The following is a 16,416-nucleotide window of genomic DNA, read 5'->3' as shown; positions in this document are numbered from 1 at the left end:
ATGAAATCTGACATAACGTTTCTTCAGGCAGCCATTTTTGAATGTGTGCATGATCTTCGGCAGATGGAGACACTGAGTGCTTTTGGGAATTCTCTTCACACAAATCAATCGTTTGGCCTCAGAATACTAGGAATATTTGAACTTTTGGATTAAATTCTGCCTGCAGTCGTATCTGCCTGTCATAGCCTGCGTTTTATGTCCTATAATACACAAATGGGTAGGTTTAGGGATGGGGTTGGATTACATGTTTAAACAAGTCTAACTAGAGTAAATAAAAAAAATTGTAAATGTAAATAAAAGTATGCTGGCTGATTAAACTGAGGATCACACTCCAACATGCCATAATGGCAAAATCATAATTTCATCTTGACAATATACCCAACGCGTTTGTATATGACAGCAAAGGTTTCTCACTGAACTCAATGGAGCACCCATGTCTAGAAATGCCACTAAAGGGGTATACCCTGAGCGTTAAAAATTGACATCAAAGGGATCCTGACCAAACGTCAATGTGATGAGTTGGGAGTGAGAATGCGTTGGCTGAGAGGGCACTGAGTGAAGGATGACAAGAAAGACAGAACACTCAAACCCAACAACAGCCCAAGAACACATTTCTACTTCAGTGATCAATATGTGATAGAAATGATCACTTTTTACCTCTACAGTTACAGTACTATAGTAAGTAATATCTGTCATACTCTAAATTACATTTATGCTGTTTTCAAAATCATCCCTCATACCCATTTCACCATTCCCTACATTAATTCACTAATATAGCCCACTTTAAGGAGTGAATAAAAACGATTGCGTGAATTTGGACCCTGGAAAGGCTGCTGCTTTTACATTTGTGCTTGCTGATTAATAATCATTAACAACTTAGCAAACTAACACCTCCATAACTCTGTCATGGAAACTAGCAGGTGTAAACCTTAATTAAATAATTAAATAATCAATTAAAAAGGAATGTTTACCTGTATGACATTACGCTGTTGCCACATTAGACCAGCGGTTTGGGAAATAGAGGATTCAGCTGTAGGTGTCAGACATGGGAATTCATTCGACGCGCGACTCTCGCAGTGCATTATGGGTATTATATAGCCGCTTAGCATACACCGTTTGTACACTCGTTATTGCGGTGCATTTTGGGATAGAATGAGTGCACTCGATAGTGTCCATGGTTTCGGACACCACTACAATTGGCTGTCCCTTTAAATATTGTCCTATTTAACGATAAAGTGTGCGATTTCGGACACAGCCTTAGTAATCAGCGCAGTTATTAACTGCACTGTTCATAACTCCAGCACCCATTCTCCTCAAACTATTGCTGCTAAGGAGGTCAATGTACATCGAAAACACTGATCAGACACACATCGGAGACATTCCCCATTTGAACAAATAAACAATAGTCTTCTACAATAGTGAGAAGAGTGTCAACTAGTGACGCTATAACAGCTACGAGCTATTAGAGGACGTTCAAGGTATTTGGATACTAGAGTTCTGATTGTTTTTGATGTGAAATACTAATGGGATATGTTCACTTGCTGAAGAAACAGAGAATGATAGGTTATAAAATTGATTTTAAGATTAAAACAGAGGATTATGATTCAAATTGAGGGAGCTCCAAACTCAATTGGTTTAATGAGATTTCACCTTCGGCTACCCAGTGCAATGCAACAAAAATATTCAAAAAGATAAATGTCACAAATGTTTCTTTATATTATGGTAGATGTTTTTAGCAATTGCATGTTTGTTTTTATAGCAGTATTAAACACATGGATGTCATATTCAGGATAGTCAATACTAATGGGTTTGTGAATATGTGTGTTCTTTTGATCAGTATTATAATTTTATGTGGCTCCAAAATGATGAATCACATGGCATTAATGGTTTAATGATTGACTCAAAACCCCAGACTGCAGAACCGATCAGCCACATTTCAAATCACATACTTTCAGGAGGTCTCAGGTCAGCTGAACAATTGCCACTGAGTAGAATGAAAATGCTTTTGTAGCTTTCTCCAGGTTTGAAAGATTTCTTTAAAGATTTAGTTACAATACAGACATAGGGGTTAGGTGGACCAAAAGACATCAACAGCCTCCCTTATATGCCTACAATGCCTTTTCTTTTTTCTTTTCTTTTTTTTTGGAGCATGTGGGTGTTTGTCAAGAAGAGAGAGCACTTTATACATGTTTACTCTCTTTCTCTGTCAAATAATGTTTCCATCTGTCAGTTCAGATGGCATTGGATAAGAGCCTGTGTGGTTTCTCTGTAACCCAGTATGAGCAGTCTGAAGGATTTGACATTCTCCCACATGGTTGCAATGTCTTATCATATTTGAGCTGTCTGGAACATACACCTCAGACAGACTGATTAAATTACTATACAGTTCCATGAAACTCCCAGTGTCTAATTCAATTATTCTCGCTCTGTCATAAAGAGTTTTCTGTTGTTCTTCAGTGTGACTTTTGCTCCAGTAGCGGGAGTGGTTCACTTTGTAGAGCAAACATAACGAGTAAAACACAGATTACCAATGACACTCTGTGCCTCCCTATCACTGCAGCGCTGCGAAGAGCAGCAAAGCAGTGGCTTATGTTCAAGTCACCATGAAATCAAAATTGTAGTTTTTTGGCTTTTAGTACGAATATGTTAGCCTTACTTTATATGATAGTGTGGCCAAAACAGTGACAACATTTGGCATTTAGAAGAGATAAGCATTCAAAACTTACAACCTCTTATTTGCACCAATATGGATCAATGGTTTTGATGAGATTACGCTGCACTTCAGCTTCTCATCAGATTTTCTGTCCAATCAAATGCTCTCTAAATGGTTTGACATTAAAGGGGACCTATTATGCAGAATTCACTTTGTGAACAGTGTGTACACAACCACCCTAACGAAAAAACCCACTCCTTTTTTTTAAAATCCCCATAAATCATAAGCAGCGTCTCAGAATTAGTTTTGCTGTTTCTATACAATGTGATGTGACATTTCACAGGCCCCACCCACAACTGGTAACAGACTCCACCCTCTTACCAGTGAGCTGTACACAGACCGCCATGTTTATCTCCTCGCTGGAGCATTTAACAGCAGCATTCAAGTAAGAAATGTATTAGTGATTTACGTTTTTTCTTTTGTTGTTTGATTCATATTAACAGCAGATATAGCTACTGTATATTACACTGTTTTCACTTTAATACAGTCTATACGCATTTGATTTCTTTACTTGCTGTTTACATTCACAGATATAACCGACTATGTTTATGCGAACTGTGTGTTTTTGACATAACCTTGTGGGTATTTGACAGTTTACAAAGCAATAAGACGTGAACGAGAACTTAGTTTAATACTCATGAGTTTCTGTGTGCGTGCTTTGGATGTTTGCCTCTGAAAACCATATATCAGAAGTTTAGACTGATATTTAAAATGCATGCAGACAATACACTTTCGTGATGATGAGGAACTGCAATGCCGCGGGACCACAATAGAGATGATAATCAAAGCCAAACAGATGCTTTATTTTTATCCGAGTAGTATCTGAGGTAAGGGCTGTGCAGGCTCCGCCCTTTTCTGGAAAGTGTGGTGGGGAACAGCAGCTGATTTGCATTTAAAGATACATGCACAAAAACAATTTTTTTTCTTTCCATTAAAAAAATGGCCATTTACAACATGGCAGATCTGTGGGGTATTTTGAGCTGAAACCTTACAGACACATTCTGGGGACACCTGAGACTTATATTACATCTTGTAAAAAGGGGCATAGTAGGTCACCTTTAATGATGAATGGTCACAACTAGAAGTATCAATTACGTTGAAATCAAAGCTGATGCTAATAGTGATGGGAATAACGGCGTTGCTAACGGCATTATTTTTTCATTAACAAGTAATCAAACTAATTACTGTTTCCCCCGATACAATGCCATTACCGTAACTGAGAATAAAATGTGGCGTTACTATAATTGAGCTCACTGAAGTGGTTTTATGGAGCACAGGCGTGCTCTATGTCAGCGGACCTGCAACCTGTGTGTGTGAGTGTGTGTGTGTGAGTGCGAGAGAGAGAGAGAGAGAGAGAGAGAGAGAGAGAGAGAGAGAGAGAGAGAGGGAGTGTGTGTGTGTGTGTGTGTGTGTGTGTGTGTGTGTGTGTGTGTGTGTGTGTGTGTGTGGTTGTGTGTGTGTGTGTGTGTGTGTGTGTGTGTGTGTGTGCGTGCGTTGGGGGTAGGGCTGCAGCTATCGATTCTTTTTGTAATCGATTAATCTACCACTTAATCGATCGATTAATCGATTAATCAGATAATAATTACTTTTTCTTTATTAAAGAGCAATAAGAGACAATAAGACGGGTATCTTAAAATTAACATCTAATTTGTTTTCTTTTTAGAAAAATTTAAGTTTTTAACTAAGTTAAGTTTTTTAATTAAGTTTTATTGCTGAAATTGCATACATTAATAACTGTGAAAGTTATTAATTAATATATATATTTTAATGCATTTTAATGCATACAATTGCCATATTAAATAAAAATCTATTTTAAATTACTTTAAAAAGGTAAACATAGCTCAATCTAAAACTAAACCTACAACCAATAAATCAAATTGTAGTAATATAAATAACAATAATGCTAATATAAATATAAATATTCTATAAATTCTATATAATAGAAATATTCTAATATTCTATAAATATTCTATAAATAATATAAATAACTTAACATTGTATTTTTGTTGTGCAACTTAACTTTCATGTTTCAGCTTCAGCTCAGGCATGACATAAGCATTTACTGTCTTATTTACTCCTTTACTGGAGCAACATATTGGACAGGTTAACTTGGAACAAGAGATGTGTGGATCAGCTCTATCGTCACCGAATCAGCTGTTAGAAGCAAACCATCCACCCGCACCCGGTATTTACAACTTCAAATCCTCCGTGTTAAGCGCCATGCTATCGTCCCATATTAGCTACACTGAAGAAGGTTGCTTAACAAAAAAAAAAAACTTATTTGGCAAAATTACATTTACATAAACCAGGGTCGACAACCTATAGCCTACATCACACGGAGGAATAACCGCTAGAACGTGATCAAACGCGAGATATGTTTAATTCAGTTAAAGTGCATCACACATGCTGATCTTTTGAGCTAATCATTCATCATTGTAACAAAGCTTGTTTTAAGTTAGTAGCTATAAATATGATTAAAGTGTGATTAAATTACACAAATCAATGAAAGCACGCAGCTCTGATCAGCTCTGAAAGCACAAGCGCTGCTCATCACAAACGCGCGCGCGTTACGCCGGCTTCACACAGTATTGAGAACATCTAATGATGCATTTCGAAGATATTATCAAGTAGGATATATAAAGTCTCATTAAAGATTTCACACACATCACAATGACGGTGATCCATGTGCAAAGCTGCAAAGTCCATCGCGTTCATGTGTTTGGAGTTGCTCGTATCTCCTCAGCTGACGCGTGACTGCCGCAAATGAAACTTAAATGTTCAGCGTCGCATCCTGAAGCTCAACACACAGTTGTCTTCATTTAAAAACAGCGATATTAAATGATATTACCAGTGCTGATGCCCGCCGCTCTCTCTCTCTCTCTCTCTCTCTCTCTCTCTCTCTCTCTCTCTCTCTCTCTCTCTCTCGCATTGCGGTCTTTGATCTCGACATGAGATGAAAACGAAAGTTAAAGAACAACACGCATTCATTGCGTTTTAGCGTGATATGAGAGTTCCGCGTCTTTATTAAAATCAACATATTAACGATTTCTCTCATCCACCTTCAATTTTTGGGATGTTTATACGCACCTGAACCGCGGATATAACCGCAATCCGCTCATACTCCGAGTCCTTACACAAAAAATGTCTTTCTGCAATATCTGTGTGTAGTTAAATGGACTAAGCGAAGCATCGAGGCAGATGATTTTGCCTCGAGGATTTTTTTGATTCGATTAACTCGAGTTACTCGATGAATCGTTTCAGCCCTAGTTGGGGGGGGGGGGGGTGGGTGCTGTACACATAACTGATTATGATAGGTGGGTGCGAGACAACCGCAACTGAAGATGATTCATCATGATTGGCTTAGGTATACACGTGCACGTGCGTCGCTGTTGCACACACCAACGACCAAGAGGATAACGTGAGCCACGACATTAAAGAAATATTTGTTGGCCAGCTGGGGTCTGTGCAATAAATATTACAGTTCTAAACAATCTATTTTGTTTTATTGTTCCACTATAGTACTGATATTAATGTAGGCCTATTGAATTTGATAGGTGTCTCTCATATTGTCCCACAGCAACTTTACAATAGTGTAGATTAGTGAGTGTACAATGTTTTATAATAATAATTTATTCTATTTAGTGTCCATTTCATTCATTTAACATTTATTATTGGGGACATCAAAGTTATTTGACATATTTGAACATTTAAAAAAAGTGTAATGCAGAAAAAAAAAGTGTTACTTTTCCTGGTTATTAGTTACTTTTATAATGATGTTACTAATTGAGTTACTATTTGTGAGAAGTAACTATAACTAATTACTTTTTAAAGTAACTTGACCAACACTGGATGCTAATCATCTTAAATGTGCATGTTTGAACTGAATGCAATCCCCCTTGGTTTCTTTACGTACATGCAAGTAGCCTTACATTTCATTAATATTAAATAACTTTTTGAATATTTAAGAACACATTTTTCACAAAGGCCTTGTTACTCATTCACAGAAAATAACAAAAACACTTTTGGACTTTTAGAGCTCAAAGCATTGTATACTGTGATGCCCCCTGAGGAAATGGATCATCAAAATGTCACTTGTTTATGACTGACTCATAGAATTGCATATATTCCCCAGTGAGGCATGAACCACAGGGTATATCACAACATTTACCCCCCCCCCCCCCTCCCCCGTGACATACTAACGGATGCAGAGCTTACATGGTAGGCTAATTGTAGCACAGCAGTCCAGACTCTATTTTCAGCCGTCTCTAGTGAGGAGGCAAAGCTTCTCCAGCCTGAATATAGCAGCAGTGATTCCCATCAAGGGGCCGTTACTGTCTTGAAACTAGCTGCTCTTGAAAAGCACTCAGAATAGAGCAGAAATATGAGGTTCTTGTCTCCTGAGAGCGCAGTTAACTGTGCCACAGGCCTTCAGAGGGAAGCAGTTGAATAAGCGAGATCTGGAAACAGGTGCTCTGTGTTTGTAACATGTTTCAGCTCAGAGAGGTGGACACAGATGTTGAGAGCTGGTTCGGCACTGTAAGTTCTTCACTGAAGATTTATGATAGATCTGCAGAGTTGGAATCACTATATATCATGTCAATTCTCATCTTAAAAGTGTTCAGAGAGTAAGTCAAATATGTGTTGGTTCTGTAGTGGTTTTCTGGTTATTAAATGCTAAATATAACGTTTGTTGGGAGATACAGCTTGATTTGATCAGCCATCCTTTACCTTGGAAGCTCTGGGCTAAGTCTAGAAGAAATAAAATGGCTTTAAAGACAATTAGTAAATTACTGCCACATTTAAAGCATTTCAGTTAATTGCTGACATCTATTTATCTCTGTTGTACATTTATTATATTTTATGAGCAATTTAGTTTGTTTATTAGTTTACAATATTTGAGTGATCCATCAATGAGTATTGAATCTGTGCATCATATAAAATGATCAGGGCTGCATTTCCCGATAACGTTGTCTCTTAGAGCGCTACGAAGACTCTAAAGGTTTAACTTAACTGAAGGTATACCATTTCTAGGTGTGTTCCCCGAACTATACCTTAGGAGGTCGCTTAAGGTATACCTTCTTAAGTGCGACGTTAGCGGGTGCTGTCCGTGGCGGCGGTGCTGAATTGGCTTATATCGATATCGATTATCGCTCAATAATCGATTGTTTCTATTCAGGGGCTGTTTCACTGCGTTATGCGAAAAAAATATGCTCTTTATAAAAGAAGCACTTCAGAAATAGTTGAACTTTCAAGGAGTAGGGGTAGCTGTGTCTCGACAAAGTTGGTCCAACAAGATCTAAAAGCTGCTGAATTTGCTTTCGTGGTAAGTGAAATTTCTTTTAATAGCAGCTTCTGACATGGTAGCCAGGGGACTAAAGTTTTCATGTATGAAATTTCACATACACTAAATGGCTCCGCGGACGGCGCCGTCTTTGATTTAGCACAATTCTATTCGCTGCCTCGCTGCCAAAGTTTGACTAAACTCTCTTCCACAATCATTTCCTTTAAATAGGCTCCTAAGCCTTTCCTGTCTAATGGTTAGCCAGGTGATGTACCTTTGGATAATAATATCATTAAAAAGCTAACAACCATAAGTGTTTGTAATGACATTTTTTATGACAATTTTAATCCTTGCATAAAAAAACAACAACAATTCAATTAGCCTTATTGAACACTGGGTGTATATTGCAAGTTCGGAATTATATTCGTATTGACTGACATATAAAGCAGTCTATGCACAGTGGTGGCCACTAGTGGAATGAACTGTTAATAGTGATAAGGTATAGCTAAGAGTGGTCCAGACCAACCTTACGAAAGTATGACTTAAAGAAGGTATTCTTAACTAAGTTCGTTTCGGGAAACACATATTAACGTTAAGGGATACCTTAAGGTATAACTTAAGAATGACGTAGAGTTAAGAACGTTTCGGGAAATGCAGCCCATGTCTCTTCAGAAGACTTGGAATAAACTGATCGATTCATACACTGTAAAGAAAATAAAATTAAAATAATGTCCCCAATAGAACATTTTCTAGTGACTGATCATACATTTTTCAGTTAGCCAAATAACATTTCTGTGAATTCATGCAATTCAATTTGGCCAACTGAAAAATGTATGATCAGTCACTAGAAAAATTTCAATTGGAGAACTGAATTTTTTAATTTTATTTTTTACAGTGATTGAGATTTTTCATGGAATGACCTTTCAAAGGAGGGACAGAAATCACTAAGATTTCATTAAAAATATATTTATTTCTGTTTCAAAGATGAATGAAAGCCTTATGGATTTGGACCAGTGAGCAAACAATGGCAGAATTTTCATTTTTTGGGTACAAAACCTGTTTCACTATTGTATTTTACTTAACATAACTCAAGTTTTTTTTTTCTTTTTTTTTTCAAGAATGCAAAACATGCATATTTTGGATTTGTGGCAAATGGTAAAGTGAGCGCAAGATTATTTGTACAGCCCCTTTCAATTTTGCTTTAAATAAATTTGTCGGCTTGCCGTTTATGTTGTTTATATGAATGCCATTATACTCTATCTTTGATGTTCTTTCTAAAAATGTTAATGGATTTGTTGTGGAGTGAGGAGAACTCATTAACACGTTTATAGTGTTTATAATGTTTGAAAACATTTCATTATATGCACTGGTATTTTACATAATTTTTGATTGTGTTTTATTTATTTATTTTCTCTCAACAATGCAGTTTTTCCCAGTGAGATTTACTGTCAAGTGCAATGTATTTTCCGGAAAATACAGTATTTTGACTTATTTATCAAATTAAAACATAACACAGAGTTTGGTTGGAATTAATTTTATCCTTCAGGATTTGATAGAAGGGGCTGACATCCATAGATACATACAGCTATGATACACTGCTATTGACTAAAATGTTTCTTACCCACCTACACCTTGTTCGTGTGATTAAACAAGCATGCTTGTGTGTGTTCTGTGATGGTGTATTTGCGACTTTGCGCACTCTGTGGCATCGGGGTCAGTTGGCAGTGAATCATTTGCAGTCACTAAGATAGAACGGAACATCGGTGACTCACAGCAGGACACTAATAACTAACGTCACAGTGCATGTGTTACGGAGAGAGTATTTTGAGGGGTTGACTGCATTGTCTGATTGTGTTTGGTAATCTTGCATAGTATATACTGTGACATGAGGCAAATTTATTTCCTGAGAGACAGATTTTGCACCATCATGGGCAGGGATGACTGCGGGAGCCATGCATGCACAGTGTTCAGATTTGTCCTAGATTATCTGTCTCTGTTCACCTCTTTTCTTTTCTCAGTGTTTGTGTCCTCATGAGACTTCCAGCTCGTCCGTCTCTCGGTTACCTTAACAGTTCGCTCTCTTTCTCTGTTTTTCTCATTCTCTCTGTGTCTTCTCGCAGTATGGGTGATTGGAACTAGTCTGTCCCTGGGCGGGTTTGTTTGCGTATTGGGGTCTGTTCTTCCCTCTGGTCCTGAAAGACCTTTTCACAGAAATGCACTATGATGCTCCATGTCTGCAATGCAGAATGAGAAATGGCTGGTTTGCATTATGAACTCTCAAGTGTTTGATATTTCGAGGGGTCTCATATCGTTATATTTGCTGGGTTTTTTTGTTATCTTTTTCCCTGAGGTCCACCTATATTGTACAGTTAGGTATCAAGGTTTACATTCATATTTTCCGCCTTCTCTCTCTGGCTCTTGAAATGATAATGACTGTTGTTTACTACTGCACTGTTAAGACCTCTATTTAAATGCTCTCTTTTCATGTGAATAAGTAAAAAAATAAATAAATTAACACGTAAAAAACGCTTTCACTAATGACTATCCTGCTAGTGTGTGAACTGTGACATCTTAAGCAGCAGATAGAGAAAATATAAGTACATTTTATGCTTTTAAGAGCCCCCCAAAATAAATAAATCATGTGAAAAAGGAAATGCACAAAAGAGCACTCTTAAGTTCAACTAATTGTATTTAATATAATTTTAAAGTATAATAATTGTAAATAGCATGCAATTAAATGTCTGAAAACATTACAGCCTGTTCCCACTTAAAGGGATAGTTTATAATTGTAATTTTAGAATCATTTGCCAAGGCGTTGCTGAAGTGTGGACAGGCCGAGGTGGAGTGATGGGCCCGGAGGCTGGAGCGGAGACGGCGTGTCCTCCAGGATAGGTGGAGCCGATGGCCTGAAGACACTTGGTTGAAGAGGAGGAGATGAAGGATAGCAGCAGAAGTGGGGCTGATGAACTAGCTTATTGAGAGTTGGGAGAGGGAGGCTGGGCGTGCATTCAGGTAATACAAGGGACACTGGAGATACTGGGAACTCTGGAGAAACAGGGTACATGGGAATCACCTTGCCAAACCAGTCTATGAAGCTCTCCTCAAAAATGTCCTTCAGTTCCTTCATAAGAGTATTGCCAGAGTCTATGGGTCTCATCTACGGTGGTAGTACTGTGAGCGTTGGTTACTCCTTCACCCTAATGCTGCACAAGCACTTCTTCTGCGACACACAGTGTTGTTGGCTCACACACCTGGACAGACTCTGTTTATGGTCTGGGCTCCATTGCGATGACACTCTCCATCCTTATCCTTTGTACGATCTTGTCCATCACGGCTACCCGGACTCCACTGTCTGCGGTGGGCACAGATACTCTAGGGTGCCAGTCGCTGTTAGTGGTGGATGGCTGGTCTCTGGTTGTGGAGCAGGGCTGGTGTGGACATCTTCCAGGCCGATGGTGAACAGAGAGTCATTGTTCACAAGCACCCACGCTACAAACACAGCAAAATCCTCTCTGGGGAAATCCGCTGGTAGGCAAGATGTAAAAAAATCCTGGTGGTGGATTTCCGGTGGACGGTCTCCCTGCTCTGAGCGGAGAAGCTGGACTGAGGGCTGGACTGAGCGGAGAAGCTGGACTCCATAAAAAAATATAAACAGAAAGAAAAAATGCCACAAAAACTTTGTAGGTCAGTCTATCTGTATTGACCTTGGTTGAAGTAATCACTCACACGATGAAGGAATAGACAGGAACACACTTTAATGGAAATCTTCATAGGAAACATGTAGAAGGCAGTTACCGACAGGCTCTAGAAGGAAGCTAATGCCAAGTTCATACTGCCCGTTTTAAGCCCCGAATTTTATTCGCCGACAGGTTTTGCAAAATCGCCTACAAATGCCCGAAATCACAGGCCAATCGGTGCTTGTGGACGTGAGTGACAATCACACAGTGTGAATTATCAAACACGCGATCAGAGAGAATTGCCGACGAGTCGCCGATGCCCGTGAGATATTGGACATGCTAAATATCTGGACCTGTCTGTGATTCAAAGTCCTGGGGTCCGTCCTTTCCTCGCTTAATATATCTGAGATGATTTGACAGATCCCAGATCTTTTAATCGTGATCATGGTTCTTCAAACGAATTTGCGGATTGGATTAAAACATCTGGATTAAGTTATCTGAGATTACTGTGCATTCTCATGTTCTCTGAAAAGTACAGATGCATTAATACTCGAGACCATCAGCATGCAGTGATTGGCTGGCGGCAAGACAACATAATGATATCATATAATAAAAAACAAACACCTGGCAAAAAACTTGCACTGCATCAAGCCATCCCATAATCTCCTCATCACTCAAATTAATGCACGACACAGATTAACTGTACAATGGGTGTAAACCTCCAATACAACTATAAAGTAATTATTCCATCCCAAATAAATTTCTCAATTAAGTGACTGTGTATATAGTATTATATGCACCTTTTAAACATTATATTATTTTCAAATTAACTTTTATATTATAATCATTATTATTATTTGAAATTATTATTGCCCCTAGTTCAGTAATGAAGTCTTGTAATAAAGCAGTGGCTGGGACAGATTTTAAGTATCACCTCAAAATGCAATCTAATCCTGTTCACATGAAATAAGCTGCTCAGAGCAGGTTTAAGTTTACGGACCTGTTGCTATGACAACAAGTCCAGGATGAGCATCGAAGAACCGAACAATACGAGATCAAGCCAAATCATCAACAATCAAATCCAGTTAACTGAGTTAGCGACGTAAGAAGAACGGACCTCTGCTGTGTGAATTTTTCGCTGCAAATGTTGACTGAAAATTCAATTGGCGATGACCGACAGCCAATGAGAGGGCAAGATACAGGGCAGCGAAAGGTTCAAACAGAAACAAAGCACAAACATTTGCTTGACCAGCCGCAACAGCAGCACATTGAAAAATGATTTATTTACCTCCAACTCACTTTGCAGAACACTATCGCTCCCTGTGTCTCCAACCATTTCCTCCACCATTATCTTTGATCTTTTTCTCCTTTTCACTGCAAATCAGCGGACAGACAATTTGGATCACAAACTTTCTGCAGTCTATATTTTTTATAAAAACCTCAGTCTGATGCACGTGTTGTTATCTTTTGTTATCGGTATCGTTCTTGGTGTGAGTGTGCCTTTAGGGTACGTTTACATGACAGCGGTGTACTAAATGTTGCATACAGATGACAAGATCACTAAGATATCCCGGCTTAATCCCTTATCCTAGTTTTGTGCAATAGGCCCCTGGTCCCAGCGTGTTTTCCAAGCCATGACAAACACCTTGAAAAGGCTGGATTGATGTCAAACTTCAGTGGCCTTATTTTCTGTGCCTTTACACCACATTTGAACAAAGCAATTGTTATTTCCAAAGCTCAGTTTCTTTGTCAGCTCAAAGAGTCAAGAAATTGGGAAATCTTTTTCATCAAAGTTTTTATGCATTTTGGCCATTCATTTACATATTTTGGGGCCTGAAAACACAACCTTTTGAAAATGGGTTTCAAAGTGCAAACTTTTGAAAATTATATTGCTACTGTCTCTGTGTAAACTACACAAATTTGTGAAAACGGTGCTCATGTGTATGTGTTCGGCTATAGGCGCTTAGTGTTTTTTTGGTTATTTTTTACTTTTTTAAAATTTTCTTTACAAAGTCTCACCGCCTCTGACCTGGTTTGAGCAATAAAGTGTTTTTAGTCGTTTTCACGGATCCATGTGAACGGGGATCGTTTTGACAATATTGTCTGTATTAAGGGTTGCACCAACTAGTCGACTAATCAACCTTAATGCTCTGCCATGACGCTTTAAGCTTGACGTCGACTAGTCGCTGGCCTATAGAGGGCGCAACAGGATAAGCAATTTCCTGTCACAGGCTCTGTTTTCAACAGTTAAAAATGACAAATAAATACATACTCTGGGAGCTCTCCACAAGACATAACTGATTACCATCTGGATGCTCAAAATTGATCGGGAGAATGCAGGCTAATTTTACACCTAAGTTAATCATCGCGCTAAACTAATGCGTGCTGCATTGCAACGCACACACATAGCTGATCGCACATCACGCCGAGATCAAGCGCGCCTCACACAAAACCATTCAGTAGCGCAGAAATGTATTGTCAACACAGTTCTGGGATTTATCAATAAAATGGCTTAAAAACTGAAAAGTTCTAGCGTATATTTCTTGATAACTAAAACTTACAGCTTCAGTATTAGTAGAGAGAGACGCTGCCAGGTAGAGTTAATTCACACGCAGTCACTCTCTCACTAATGCATTCCATGTAATCTTTATTGTGCTAAATCTGTGAGAAATATAACAACCATAAGACAGAAGAACTGATACAAAAGCTGTTATGTAGGATCAATAACCTTATGAGCAGCGGTGTGTCATATGCCATAGCTGTCCTGTGCACAAGAAGACCCGAGTTCGCGTCTCAGCTCGAGGTTCAGGCTTATTTGTTCATTAATGACATCATCAGTGACTAGTCGACGTCGACTCGACTTTCATTACATAAATGTCGACTTTAAAAAAATGGAAGTTGTTCAACCCCTAGTCTGTATGCACTGAAAAAAAGGAAAACACATTGTCCAATTTATTTAATCTTATTATTTGCGATCTACGCAACAAAAGTGTGTTTCTCTTCTGAACTTGATTTCTTTGCTTTGGATTAATCTAATTCTCTAAAATGTGCAATCTACTAGATTACATTATTTGGGGTAAATGTGTATCAATGAAGTACTTGAACATGATTTTTGCTGAAACTGTAGTTCCAGCATGCTTTGCTTGGGACTTGACGAGAAGTGTTATTTTATGTGTTTTTTGGGCAAAATTAGATAAGGGGGAGATTTTACATTTTTAAATAGTGTTTAATGGTTAATAATGTTGCAATAATTAGAACCATTTAAATTATACTGGGTTACCGGTGGAGAAGAGCGGAGCGATTGCTTAGGCTGTGGACTGAGACAGCACATGTCATTAAAGAGCATTTCATAGCACTTGACATGTTCATTATGTGCTATTGCTGACTAACAGAATGAAAGCTAGTAAGTACAGTCTTATAAATCAGCAAAGTGAACACAAACATATACAAAAACAAAATAAGCTTGTGATTTGATTAAAGAGGCAGGGTCTCAAGCCCCCCTGTGCATACCACTGCTGTTAGGAAGCCATATTAAAATCACTTTGAGATTACGCAATTGGGTTACTTAAAATTACTTAATTCCATGATGTTGAAGTTTTTTGAACAAATCATGTTTGTATAACTTAATTGATTCATGTGGAACCGATGTACATGATTAAGTCATGTAAATCCAACACACCTTTTTTTTCAGTCTGCAAAAAACAAAGGATAAACTTTTCTGTTTGTAGTACTTCATTGTCGGCATACCCTCAGAAATCCTCAACAACTTTTCTTGGAGTTGGAAGGAAACCTGTGATTGGATTTTCTTTTGAATGGGTGTTTAGACATATAGTCATTAATAATCTCATTGTTGTTGATATTTTTGCTTTGTTGTCTACTGTGTGACATAAAGGAATTGACTTCAGAGAGATCATAATCAAATTTTTTTTTTTTCTCTAAGCCTTAGATTATTTTTTATTTCTTTTAACAGTTTATAGGGCAATTTAGAAGCATTGGTTTTATATATATATTTAACAGTCAGGATGTGGCATGAATAAAAAAGAATACAGCAAGTTGTGAACAACATGAATTATTCAAATAGTGTAATTTGCCATAATAAAATCAAAAACACAAACAGTGTGCAACACAGATTCAGAATAAAATAATGAGCATTTAGAACAAAGGTCTTTCTTTGTGTTTTGGACACCCCTGAAGAACTAAATGCTGTCTAGCCCTTTACAGAGGCACAAACAATAACAGCTGCACAATGAGGGGATATCAAACAGACCATAAACACTACTGACTGAACTGAAAGCTCAAACACTATTTTAAGTTGCACAAACAGTCCAACAACACCTACGTTGGCATACAGTATTTGGCACAGTAGACCTTCATTTATTGATTTTATTACAGGTAAAATAAAAATAGATAAGATAGTTCAGTCTGAAGGGCCTGTTTTTCCCTCAGTGAACCAATATCACAGTGTTTAAGATTCAATGCTGATATCTATGATTTAAACTGTTTTGATAAACAGATACATGAGTGAGTTGTTCAAGCAGCTAAAATATCAGGAAAAATTTGAATGAAAACACAATATAAAGACACCTAGTGAAACCTGAAGTTGTTGGAGTGCAGTGTGTGCAAGCGTTTCAGTGGAACAAAATGATTTCCTAATCTCATCTATTATTTATTTATTCATGGTCTGGCACATTCTGAAAAGGTTTACTGTATTCACGCCAGGGATGGCTGGTGCTTATCAAGTAGGG

The 16,416-nt window shown here is 38.0% G+C and overlaps 1 long non-coding RNA gene across 1 annotated transcript in view; it reads left to right on the top strand.

Moving 5' to 3' along the window:
• LOC137043110 (uncharacterized) overlaps window positions 1-3,072 on the top strand; it is a 30,857-nt gene extending 27,785 nt beyond the window's left edge. The window contains exon 3 of the long non-coding RNA XR_010898419.1: window positions 2,997-3,072. This is a non-coding gene — a long non-coding RNA (uncharacterized lncRNA). The remainder of the gene's footprint in view (window positions 1-2,996) is intronic.
• The last annotated feature ends 13,344 nt before the right edge of the window (window positions 3,073-16,416 follow it).

Source organism: Pseudorasbora parva, chromosome 16, assembly GCF_024679245.1.
Source record: "Pseudorasbora parva isolate DD20220531a chromosome 16, ASM2467924v1, whole genome shotgun sequence".
Classification (NCBI taxonomy): Eukaryota; Metazoa; Chordata; class Actinopteri; order Cypriniformes; family Gobionidae; genus Pseudorasbora; species Pseudorasbora parva.
The sequence above is the reverse complement of the archived record's forward strand: the minus strand, read 5'-3'. Positions and strand labels throughout refer to the sequence as shown.